The 13,341-nt window shown below is 40.0% G+C and overlaps 1 long non-coding RNA gene across 1 annotated transcript in view; it reads right to left on the reverse strand.

Annotated features, from left to right (window-relative positions):
* Nucleotides 1-7,534: 7,534 nt before the first annotated feature.
* LOC128076220 (uncharacterized) overlaps nt 7,535-13,341 on the reverse strand; it is a 35,752-nt gene continuing 29,945 nt past the window's right edge. Inside the window, exons 7-8 of the long non-coding RNA XR_008204282.1 lie at nt 12,056-12,157; nt 7,535-8,797 (exon numbers count right to left, since the gene is read on the reverse strand). This is a non-coding gene — a long non-coding RNA (uncharacterized LOC128076220). The remainder of the gene's footprint in view (nt 8,798-12,055; nt 12,158-13,341) is intronic.

The raw sequence follows: 13,341 nt of genomic DNA on the forward strand, positions 1-13,341 counted from the left end.
TGTTACTGCAGCATGGTTTTCAACTTCTTTTTTCTTTTACTGCAGTGACACAATACCTCTATGAAGTGCTGCTTTACTTAATTAAGTCAAAAGTGAGACAACAATGCATATTAATGAGCATCCTAATGAGCATTAATTTTTGATGCTCCTCATTAACAAGCATTATAAATTACAACAAATTTCTGTTTGACTGAATGTCAAAATTTGGACGAGCAGTGGCTTAAAATTGTAAATCTGAATGCTTCCCTGGGGGATTAGAAGGCTACACATAAATACTCCAAGAGCTTGGAACGTCAAACAGGAAATATAAATGCTGCAACGGGCTATCTTCCACTGCCCTTCTACACATGCCTAGTGAAATAGCACTCGTGTCTTTCAAATAGAGGCAATTTAGATTCAGAGAATGAAAGAAAGTAGCACCTAGCTCTTAAATGGTAAAAGCGGATTACTCTGCTGGCACTGAAAGCAACAGATGTCTTGTTATTGAAAGCTGTGCATAAGCAGAGGTGCACTCACCCCTCTGAACTGCATTAGTGCAATCAAACATTCGAGCTCACAGTGCAAGGTATAAAGCATAAACAAGTATCTTTAAAAGATGAGCACTTTAAAGAAAAATAAAAATAAAGAACTCGAGAGCACACAACACAGTGATAAGACGACTCTCGGTGAACAAACATATGTATATAATCCATGCAGCTATTGTTACCAGGGGTTTCTAACAACTCGAGCAACATGGTTTTGTCACCTAGCAGCTTTTCCAAAATATACTCCCAGCGCCTCTGAGTCACTGCTGCATTTTGCTCCTTTACAGATAATCAAAGTAGCTCTTGCTTTTAGGCATTTCTACCTTGCTTTTGCGTTCCAGTTCTATCACAATCAAGCACTACTTGAAGGTGATAAACATTACATACCAAGGCAGTCTCATTTGTGCTTCTCATGCCTTGTTGTTTCAGAAGGAACAAACTCATAGCGTAAGACCTGCAGTAGTAAACAAATACAGATAACAAATCAAGTGAGGAGAGGTAAAGTTGCAGAAAGAATAGAGTCTGGCCTGCTGTGATTTCACCATAAGCTCCAAAAGTTTCCTACTACGCTTCACCATACCCATCTATCCTCCAGACATGAGATTCCCATTCAAAACCGTACTAAAATGAGAATAAGATGGTACTTGTGACATAATTAATGTAACCAAAACTGAGGTGAAAGAGGAATAAAATCAGTTTCATTAAAAGCTCAGCTTCCTGAAATTCTTTTGCAGAGTATTCAAAAATAGTTTGTTTTGAGGAGATTTTAAAGTTTTTTAGTATTTTCCTCTAAATATCATTAAAATCACAGTAGTGACATTTCACTTTATCAAAATATGGTATTTCTTAACGGACAAGAAAATAATGTTCATATATGCCCCCCCTCCAAAATAACACATTATTCAATAAACTGCTTTCCCTGACCAAGACTGATCAGTCCATCATAGATTAACCTTGTAGCAATTAAAGCACCAAGGATGGTTTTCCTGAAGCAGACAGCTGAAACAGGACTCATAAACTATACCCCACAAGTGCCTGTCCATTGAATCCAGAGAGACTAGGGGGCCCCATCTGTATTAAACAGGTAAAGATGTAAAACAAATCCCACCAGTAGCATAGAAGTGATTGTTCTCTATAAAGGAAATGCAGCCAGATTTTTAGTGCTATCTTATACGTCTGTAAAGCTGAACTCAGAAAGTCGGTACATAGGAGCTCTAGCCAAACAGGTGACAAATATATATTTCACATGATGTGTGAAAATGAAAAACATTTGGGAAGTGCCTGTGAGGCACCATCTGCAGCCATTACACTGAGCTGGAATAACCACTGAAGCTCTTGATTACCCAAGTAAGCCAAGGTGTGCCCACCTGTGCTTGGTGTCCATGCCCACAGGGCTGCATGGCCCTGCAAGGGAAGACTGGGGCTGCCACAGACCCATCCCAGCTGTCCCAGGTGATTCCAGCTGCCCCACTACAGGGCATGGCTGTACCCATCAGGTTTTAATTGGCAGTAAACTAGTTCTCCCCAGGTCAAAATTGTCTTGCTCATGACAGTAACTGCCATGCAATACCCCTATCTGTCTGTACTGTCCAGCTTTTTATGTTATTCTATCCCTGTCTGTTGAGGAAGGGAGCAAGCAGCTGGGCGCCTTCTGCCAGCCAGCCACAGCCAAGCCACCACACCACAGCGTGCAGGGTTCTGCAAAACTCTGCTTCCTGCTGCTTGGTGTTACAGCTGCTGCTGACACTCCACAACAGCGTTCCCCTCATCACTTAATTTAATAGGTATTCCTCTGCCCATGCTTAGTTGAACAGACTCCCTGTACTGCTCTCACCACTGCTAATAAATTAGAAGATGGGCATTAAAGAAAACATCCACTACTGTCCTCTTTCTTCAACAGCCACTCCTGAATTGCCAACTGGTTTTCTCTGTGATTGCTGACACTTTAAACAGCACAACTATTTCTAACACTCACACTAAACCAACCTGGATGTTTTATACCTGCTGAGCATCCTGTGGTCCTATTTTTCCAGCTGGGGAGGTGAAAACAATGTTGGCATTTTCAAGTGATCCATCACAAATTTTCATTTCTATTTTCAGCTTGCTTTCTATTGGTATGGCTTTGATTTCTACTTTGATGCTGTTTCCAATAATCAAAATAAGAAATACAGCCTTTTACTGACATCTTTCAAAACCATCTTCAAATTATGCTGTTTCAGCATCACAGTAGGAAAATTCAGAGAGATCTTCTGTTAGTATTTACACTGCAGGCTCTAAGTTTAAAAAATGGATTATTTTACAACCTTTGTTTGGGTCAGGAATATAATCTGTAATTGGCAAATAACGACATGCTTATTTTTTTGTCAAAGTGAACGATAACTGGCAAATGGATTTTCAAAATATCTTCCATCAGAGTATTATTATGGGGGGTTAACTATTTTTCTTTTTGAATCGGTCAAACTGTCCAAAAGGGTTTCTCATTTTTGGATGGATGAAACCAGAATTGGTGTTCCCCCCAGCAGATGGCTATTTTATCTGCTCAAGGTGTGATTCACCACCTGTGAAAGAAACAAGGGAGTTTGGGAAAGGGGAATGAGGATTCTCCAACAGGAGCAAGTCTCTTCAGGATCCCAGGAAATTTCCCAAACCACCCAGTAAACATCAAAGTAGCACTTGTGCTTATTCCTTGGAAGTAACATTAAACACCTCTGTAAGAAAACAAACATATTTTGTCTTGATCAATGGATTTGTGCTATTTGGCATAGCTCAGAAAACTTCAGAAACCTCTGTCAACACAGGCAGGAATCCATCTCTGACACACTGAAATTCATCAGTTGATATATTTCAGGAACAGCGGACTACTCAGTGAATAAGGAGTTGATTGAACGGTCACAGAGTGTTGTGGTCAAAATCTCTACGTCCAGGTGGAGGCTGGGAATGAGTGGGCTCTGTCTTGGGACTAGTACATCTTTATCAAAGACCTGTACAGTAAGACTGAGCTTGCCCTCCGCTGATGACAAGAGGCTGAGAAGGAAGGCCAGGTTACATGGGGCCCTGGGCAGCCTGATCTACTGGGTGGTGACCTTGTCCATGGCTAGGATTTTGAACTAGATGATCATTAAGGTCCCTTCCAACTCAGGCTATTTTATAATTCTAAGAGAGCACTGGCACTCTTAGCATCCCCTCTTTCCTTGCACTCCAGCATAAATTGCGATCAATCACAGCATACCAAAGCTTGGGCATCCTGCCCAGGACTAAAGGGGGCTGGCTGACCCACTGGGCAACCTTGGGGCCTTTCCCCAGAGGAGCAACCATGCAGTGTGATGTGGGGACAGGGTGATGCAGGAGCTGTGAAGAGGAAGGGAAATGACAGGAATTACCACCTGCCTTACGAGAAAGACAGCCTGCTCCCCTCTGCCAGTCCATAGCAGTGGCAGCATCTACAAAGTTACTGTCAGCCTGATATTTGAAAGCCCTACTGCCCTTTTGCCTGGCGCAGGCAGCAGGAGTAATCCTCATCCTGCCTTGCCTCAAATTCAGCAGAGCCCCACAGCAGCAAGCAGTAAGCTTGCATGGCACTGTATGTCTGAAATCAGCTTTTGATACTCAGAAACAAAGGGCTCAGTTGTGCACTCCAAGTGCATACCCCTCAAAACTTGCCAGCAGGCTGCAAGGGCCAGGGGAATGGGACCAGAATCCATACTTGCTGCTGTTTTCACCTCATCCCACTTAAACACATTTATGGTCAGTAGCAGAGGTTTACTCTCACTATAGTCACTGGGAAGATACAAATAAACTTTAATGAATATTGCCACGGCCCAGGTCAACAGATAAATGATTCTGTTATTTAACATAGCTCTCAGAGCTATATCTAGAAGTGGAAACCGACATTTTATACCTCCTTTTTCACAAACGTTACAATGAAATTTAGCTTGCTATTGGCTGCATTTTGTGAGTTAAAGGGATAAACCCCATTAATTCTCTGCTGATAAAATGTTATTGAACTCACTGTAATGTCTGTTTTTCCTTTGCCAAAATCCCTGATTCCTTTTTATCCTTGCTACTTCCTCAGTGCTATTCCCTTACTGTAGGCTACATAAAATCAAAGCCGACTATCCAGGCAGCAGAATATTTCCTTTATTGAAAAATCTCCCTTATTTTCAGTTTATAAACTGTCAGCCTGCAAGGGACAACTGCTCACAGCCCATTCCACACAATAACCATTCTTTGCAGGCCATGGCAGGTTGCAAGAAATGCCCCCTCAATCTTACATCTTTCCCACAGCTTCCAGACAGTAAAATTACTCTAAAGAAATACTAGGCTTTCTAGATCAAATGATTTCACATGAACAGTTTTACACAAAACCATCTTCTAAGCTAATATATATATATATTTTAAATATTATAATATTCTGCTTTAAGATATGAGGCCAAATGGTTGGGCTAGTAGATGAGACCACTGGGAACCAACCCAAAATTGATGTATCTGATTTCACTTGCCAAGCTGAATGACAAGCTGAGAATTGAGGCAACCAATTTCAATTTGAAAATAGCTGCCATTCCCTCATCTCATGATGTAGAGCAGAATTAAGAAAAAGCAGCACCCATCCTTCCTGAGAGACAATGCTGTTAAAGCCACCCACCCCACTTACAGAGATCTTCAAAACAGCATGGTGTAAAAGCTGACTTCTGCCTGGAGAGCATGAGCCTGTGCTGGTAGAAAAGAATGCAGTTCACAACTCCAACACCAGGACACCAAATGGAAAATATTTGTTAAGAGTGAGGAACTAATGTAAGGAGAAGATGATAGGACAGCCAAGGTGGAAAGGAGGAACTTGAACAATTTTGCAAGAACTGAGTGCTTTTCTTTATTTAATATATTTATTCACGAGTCAGGATACTATTAAGAGTGTGCTAATGAAAAATCATTAGCTGATGATGTCAGGTTAGGAGATCTGATCAATACAAAGGAGGAATGGAACATCACACAGGAAGAGCTACAAGATCAAAGCTGAATTTAAGAACAACAACGGTTTTGATTAAAGTAGAAAATTAACATCAAGAGAGGTTTAAGAAAGAGAAAAGCCTGGGTGTGTGACTACAGAAACAGCCAGCACGGTGCTAGCATGGCTCCACCAGCCAGCTCAGCAGGGACACAGATATACTAACGAAACTCTCCAAGCACAGGAGAGAACGCAAAGCTGAGAATAACACTGGTTAACTTTAAACTGGTCATTAAAGGAAGTCTCTTGTGGCTAAGAGCTACTTTTGCCCCCAAAATAAATGGGTACATAAAGAAAACTCTAGAAAAGTCTTCAAAATAATGGCAACAGCAAGAAGGAAAGTATCCTAAGACTGAGTTTAACATATTTGTGAATGGGATTATTTCATCTGACACGAAATGAATGATAATTTCCTGCTCTGGCCAGCAGGTGGGCAGTGCTTTGGGAAGCACTTCCCAGCCCAGAGCTCCTGTGCTCCAGTGGCAGGAGTCACCTTGAGTTGGATGATGCTGCACGATAAGGGCCCAAGGGAATTCATCATATTTAATATTAAAGACTTTACTTTGACACAATTTCAATTGACTGCAACAAATCAAAGCAAACTCTGCAATAAATGTCTTCATAATGCCTTTGCTGTAGCTGTACTCTGAAAGTCCAAAATCAATAAAAACAAAATGGTGACATATGTTTGTATTATTTGAAAAACTAAATGCGTGCAAGGGGATCTGTCACTGCAGGATTAATAGAGTACAAGATGTTCTGTTTGTTGGGCAGCTGATTGTCTGTCTCATAATATGAATTTTGAAAAAGCTAGGGATTTCTGCTAGTGCATTTGCAGGTTTATGCTGAATTTCACATTAACAGTAAATCATCCTGTATGTATAGCTCTCTTTTTCAATTTACTGCTGCATAACTTCATCAGTTCACACAGGGAATAGGGCCATACGCATAATGAGTAAAAATCTGATAATAAAATATTAAGTAAGACAACGAAACAAAAACATTTGAAATATTAATACCAAGGCTCTAGAATACCCCTCATTGCCATTCAGCACACATTTGGTGTGCACATACGTCTTACATGTTGGTGGAATGACCGGGAGAATGCCAGGTAACATGCTCTAATGACTGCAAAGCAATATACTCAGAATTAAGAAATCCATTTAACAATGATGTAAATAAAAATAAGATGCATTCTGTTGTGAGTTGAAAGACAGTATTTTTGTTCCAGTTTGTTTAGCTCCCTCTGAGGAAGTAATTTTTCACTAGGTTAGTACCCTTCAAAACTGAACTCAAATTTATTTGTGAAGACTGATCCTTGGCTGTCTACAGGGCTGTTCTGCTGGGCTGTTACAGAAAAGTCCTTGTGGTGCCGAACACTTGCATAGCCAGCATTAAGCCTGTACTTCAGCATTGCCTTGACTTCAGGCACTTCTTTTCAGAAGGCATAGAAACGTATGCTTAATTTTAAAATTAAGCATATCAGCATATGCTGATATGTGTTTGACAGTTAAAAGAACTTTCTGCATATATCTATGCATAGTCTGCAGAAATAAGGGCATATACTTTTGTCCTAGCTTTCTGGGGACCTTCTGCAGATTCAGACACTGAAGAACAGGAATTAATCCAGTCTAAGATTCATTTTTTACATGCATCTATATTCAAAACCCGTAGGCGAGACCTTTTCAAGACCGAGTGTTTTCATGATTCCACAAAATGCAGCTCTCCCATCCCATGTGTCATGCAAATAGGCTCATGAATCGAGTAATTCTCCTCAACTAACCAGGACCGTATTTACTTAACTGATGTGAAAAGACAAAGGAAAATATACCGCTCAACGTGTGCAAAATTTATGGTAACATAATGTGTTTAACAATTTTATCCAAGTTTCAATCTAGGACAAAACAAATATGTTCACATAATCCCAAGCCATATTATAGCGGTTGCAATGCAGTAAGCAATGTAAAATTTTAATTCATCATTAAGTACACAGTACACATACAGGTTTTGTTTTTAAATAACAATATGCAAAACTTTCAGAGTCATTAACAATTTAATAAGCTGTTTAAACAAGAGAACACTTTGAAATGCTTGATCTGACTGTGTCTATGCTTTCCACGCATCGTGCAATAATTTATTATCATTTTCACAAATTGCTTGTCAGCTGGAAAAAAAAAACAGAACTGTTCTGCAATTATCTCCATTCCAGAAAGTCTCTGTATTAACTTTATATCAATGCATACGATAAGTATATGGATACAGATCAAATATGTTTTCCATTAACAAAATGTTAATTGCCCTTTCCATGTCATTAAGACTTGCTGATTACCCATGGAAATTCTACTGCAAGATCACAGAATACCCCGTATCCTACTGCCAGGTCTTAAGGCAGCAGTATCTACATGTTCTATGCAGTAACACACAGAGTCAACAGCTGTAATGACTAAGTAGAACAAACTAGGCTTGGCAGCATAAAGTCAGCTGCAGGACACTGCTCATGCTTCTCAACGTTTTGAAAAGATCATTTTATATCTTCACCTGCAACTGAGGAACTGCCTACCTCCAACTTGGGCAGGGAAGGAGGATAAATCGTAACGTGGTTGATCTTCTGCATTTTGATACTCCCTTGAGATGGAGATGCATTAGCATAACATTAACTCACTATATGTGTGTCTTGAAAAAGGGATTCATGAGCAGAACTAGTAAAACAATTCCCTTCCCTCTAGAAGACCGAGATTAAATGGTGTGCTATGAATCAGGGCTCTGCTTTCTCTCTAATTCTGCCTAAACTCAGTCACATTTTGAGGTGAAGTCTGTGACCCATGCTCAGAAAAAAAAAAGGAAAAAAAACTACAGAAAACAACAGTTTGCGTGATTACTATGACTAAAGAAATACAGGGCTAAAATTTGATACTTTGCTCTAGCTTATATCAGGGCATTGCCACGATGTAAAGCCAAATCTCTTAACTCTGGGATTCTGAGCGTCAATTTGACCAACACCAGAACTAGCTCCTTCCACATCTGCCTTTATTACCAGAGCATAACTTTCCTTGAAGCTTGCCTCTGGCCTCCACTTCTACAAGTAGCCCTTTTACAGCTTTCTGTTATGCCAAATACTATTTAGTCAATAGAGGGCAAGTCTTCCAGCATTTTGAAGTTTAATACCAATGTCCAAGTCCCTCTTCCAAGACCAGCTGACAAGTAGTCATCACCATTTTACACTGAGACTTGCATTCTGTTTTTCTTGCATTTTCAATTAATCACTGACACACTGTTAAGAAGAAAGAGAGCAAATCTAACATTTGACCCCATCTATTTCAATATCCAACCTGTACTGCATTAAGTGAAACCTCCTATGGAAGCCTGCAGAGAATACAACAGTTGACCTCACCCAAATTTGTGTACCTGAATACTCACAATTTAGTAATTCAGTTCAAGTTCTATTTTCTGTGATTGTTAATAAAACTTTATTTTATAAGCATAAACTTTTGTAATTTTTAACTGCAGGGGCAACAACAGTGCTTGCCAGGATACTGCCAGTCTCTAAATGCTCATGTGGCACAACACAGCAGTTTTGCGTTGTATCTTGTTCCCAGACTCACATTGCTTTGTTTTACATTATTGAAGTATGAGAATGCACATAATTGACCTGCCACGGCAAAGAAATCTGCTGAGAGTTTGAACTTGGGTTTTGAAAATGCAGGTTAAGGAAGAACCTACACATCTCCAGGCCTGTACCACTGAAAGCGTGATTCTTGTGGTTTGGGATAGATTTGCAAGATGGCTTTGACATTCTGTAAATACCCCCAGCCATGCACTGAGAATTATTCCATGCATTTCACATCTAAGATCCTACAGCTTTCCAACATGAAGAGCATGTACTATTGCATATTAAGTTGAAATAATAGGGCTCTGAACTCCCATTGCCTGCCATTTCAATTGCAGAATTACTACAGAATGAAAACCTTTACAGATCAAAAAAGTTTAGTCCTAACTAGGACAGCCTATTAAAATAGGGTGACATCTACTAGCAAAATTAAACAAAGAAAAGAAAAGTAGCTCTTCTAATAGAAACAAGGAAGTGAATATGGTTAATGTTATTACCAGCAATGAAAAATCATAGAATCATAGAATGGCCTCGCTGAAAACAACATCAAAGATCATCTACCACCAGACCAGGCTGCCCAGAGCCACATCCAGCCTGGCCTTGAATGCCTCCAGGGATGGGGCATCCACAACTTTCTTGGGCAACCTATTCTAATGCATCATCACCCTCTTATGAAAAACTTCCTCCTAATATCTAACCCAAAAATTGTGGTAAAAAGATTTGTAGGCATGATAAGTGAAGAGCTTGGAAGAGAAACATTGGCCCAAAGGTAGAAAGATGTCCACCAATAGAACAAAGTACACCACATGCAGTGCACATCCTTTAGGTTTCAATACACACTCTGGACTCAACAGTAAATTACCATAATGTCATGGACAAACTGCACATAGAGTCCTGGTAAGAAATGTACAGCAGATGAAAATAAAGTAATAGACTATCTGTCATTAAGGATTCCAGCATTCACAAACGAGGATCAACTTCATATGAAGCACTGATGAAAAACAGCTGCCTTAGAAGAACTAAGGTCTTACTCAGATTGTAAGAAATGATATTTATTTCAGATGCTTTGGGAAGATCTCTAAAGACAATGTGGTTACAGAAATGTTAGTTCTTAGTTAACACTGTATGTTTTTGCTCTCATTTCATCATAGTTGATTCATAGCATCTCTGGCCATTACGGGTCTGTTTTTCACTACACAGTGTACCATAATCTCTCATTAATACCAGTGAGATGCACTGAAGCTTCAAAAAGCATTCTGCATTTGGCAGGTGTAGGAAAACTTGGCAAAATGAGCACTGAAGGAATAGTCTTTCAAATAAGGCCTGCAGCACTCCACGCTGTAGTTGCTTGTGACGTGCTGCTCGTATGGCTTGCTGAATCCTAACCATAAACTTCATTAAATATGATTCCCTACAGAGAAGAATAAGCATGCATCTTACATACATACGTTATAATTTTGAGGCCAGCTGAGGATTTACGAGAGACAACTCCAGCTGGGTTGGGAAGGTAAAGCAAAATGAAGAGAGACAGAAGTAAAGTACTGCATTGCTAATACAGTGGCATCCTCTGAACAGATCAAAATGAGCTTGAAAAACAAATGCAAATCTGAAAGCACAGAGTAAAGCTCTAGATCTTGGCCCTTACATATGAGTTACATCATATGAGGGAAGTAAAATATCATCTTGACCTACATTGCTTGCCATGCCATTCATTATCGTGGTGGTGTAAGACAAGAGCTGGGACAGATTCAGCCCTATGCGTGTTGTCATCCAAATGAGTGAGTACATAAATTCTGATATTCTATCTCCATTTGAACGCTCAAGTGCCACCAAACTGGCACATTTGTGCCTTTCACTTTTTCACCAATATGCACAAGTGGGAATCCTGGGGCACCCACATTTACAAATCAAGCAAATATTTTTCTGTAACAAATAATTTCATACTTGGAAATTATGTTAAAGCAAGCTATGAATAAAGCCTACCAGGGCACTACAAATTTACTGCAAAACAAAAACAACATTAAACTACAAAACAATGAAAAAAATAACATCATTTCCCGTATGCTCAATGTGTCAACGGATATACAGTCCTTTAGGTAGCAATAGTACTAATGAAAAGTCAGCTGGGACAAATGGCATGTTTCTGTTTACTATTAGCATTATTTAAACTAGATGTAAGGTGTGAATAGGGCTTTAAAAATAAGTAAAAGTGTGACAGATCCCTGCTCTGAAACATATGTGATCTGAAGTAGAAGAATCTGTGGATAACAACTTTCAACTTTTTGCAGTGTGGAAAAACATTGCAACAAAAAACACGTTTCAAAGTTTTTGTCTATGAGGGGAAAGTTTAATTCACAATTTCTTCCTTTTATTACAGCAATGGGTTCTGATGAATTCCTCCACTACTACAGCTGAAGCTGCAGACAGGACTATCTCCAATTCTACCACACAAATGGAAAACAAGGAGAAGTGCCATAAAACAGAACAAGCTTCAGATCTCATTTATCAGGTGCAAACAGCACACTGTGGATATATTCCTGAGGAACTCATGTGGTCTGAGCCAGTTTCCAAGTCAAGGCAAGTCTCCTATGGTTAAACTATGGGGCAGTATTTTATTAACCACAAATCAGTTATTGCTGCAAAAAGCATCAAATCCTGCCTACCAATGAGACCTGTTCTGAGCTGATGCATGAGCTGCCTGGCTTGAGCCTTCAAGGGGCTGTGGAACAAACCCTCAAGACTGCTGCTTGCTGCCAGCCCATCAGACCAACCCCGCAGGGCCCCTCCATGCCTGCTGCACGCAGGGACGAGAGCAGAGCAGGCAGCCCCAGAGCCAAGGGAGCAGGTGGCAGCAGCACAAACCTCAGCAAGCAGCACGTGTTGGAACAATCCAGTTTGTTAAAAACTGAATTGCTCAAACACCTGGTAAGGCTTCACCTGGTGATCCTACCACATCCAAGCTGGTCTTTCCATTTGCTTGTCTGTGTGGTGAGCAGATGACAAAGTCCTGATGAATCACAAACTCTGGACACACACAAAAAAAAAAAAGGAAAAAAAAAGAAAAAAAAAGTAAATACTTCTTAAAATAAAGATGCAGAAGTCCGGGGAGACCTCATTCCAATACTTGATGGGAGCATGTAAACAGGAGGAGGAATGGCTGCTTATGAGGGTGGACAGTGATAGGACAAGGGGAATGGTTTTAAACACGGGAAGGTTTAGGTTGGATATTAGGAAGAAGTTTTTCACTCAGAGAGTGGTGAGGCACTGGAACAGGTTGCCCAAGGAGGCTGTGGATGCCCCATCCCTGGAGGCATTCAAGGCCAAGCTGGATGTGGCTCTGGGCAGCCTGGTATGGTGGTTGGTGACCCTGCACATAGCAGGAGGGTTGAAACTAGATGGTCATTGTGGTCCTTTTCAACCAAGGCCATTGTATGATTCTATGATTCAAATCTCTGCCTGTCATGGGAAATATCCAAAGATCTTCCAAATATACACAAATCAGTTCCTGATGCCCCAGGGCATATCAGGATGCAAAGAAAACAAGTTCTACAGTTTTCTGAGAAGAAGCAAAGGGCATCAAATGCTAGGAAAAAGCATGGTGGAAGTATAGACACAACACATCTTTCTAGATCTGTATGCATAAATATCAGGAAACAAAAGCAGTACACTAAGACTCCTAAACAGAATTCCTCTTCTGTTATAAATCCTTTTTTTTTTTTTTTTCCCCAATATTTATCCAACTGCAAGCTCTGACAGTACCTTCTAAATGAAGTAAGCTGTTTTAATTATCAAATTTACAAGACCAAACAAACTAGCAAATAAGCTTAATAGCATATTGGCAGTTATTAGATTGTTGACGAAGAGAACGGATACAGATACAGTGACAGCATTAAACTGAACATCATATCTCATAGAAACATCTACAAAACAGGTGAACACAAGAACCTAACACTATGTTCCCATGTCAAATTAAAACTTCTGTTTGTTTGTTTCCAAAGATTTGTTATGCAGTATTCTTAGCATGCATCACAAGACCTCCTCCCCCCTTCCACCAGCTCTGCTAGAGCTGAATGAAATAATACCAAGAAAGGAATTTGCCTCAGGTTATTTTATGCAGCCTTTTTGAAGGCTAAGGGCAAAAATACAAGCAGGCCTATGAAGAATTTACAATAAGCTGACTGACATAGTTAAGAAAACTTGGAAGTGTT

The sequence above is a fragment of the Tympanuchus pallidicinctus genome, unplaced genomic scaffold, assembly GCF_026119805.1.
Source record: "Tympanuchus pallidicinctus isolate F22 unplaced genomic scaffold, pur_lepc_1.0 scaffold13, whole genome shotgun sequence".
NCBI classification, from domain to species: Eukaryota; Metazoa; Chordata; class Aves; order Galliformes; family Phasianidae; genus Tympanuchus; species Tympanuchus pallidicinctus.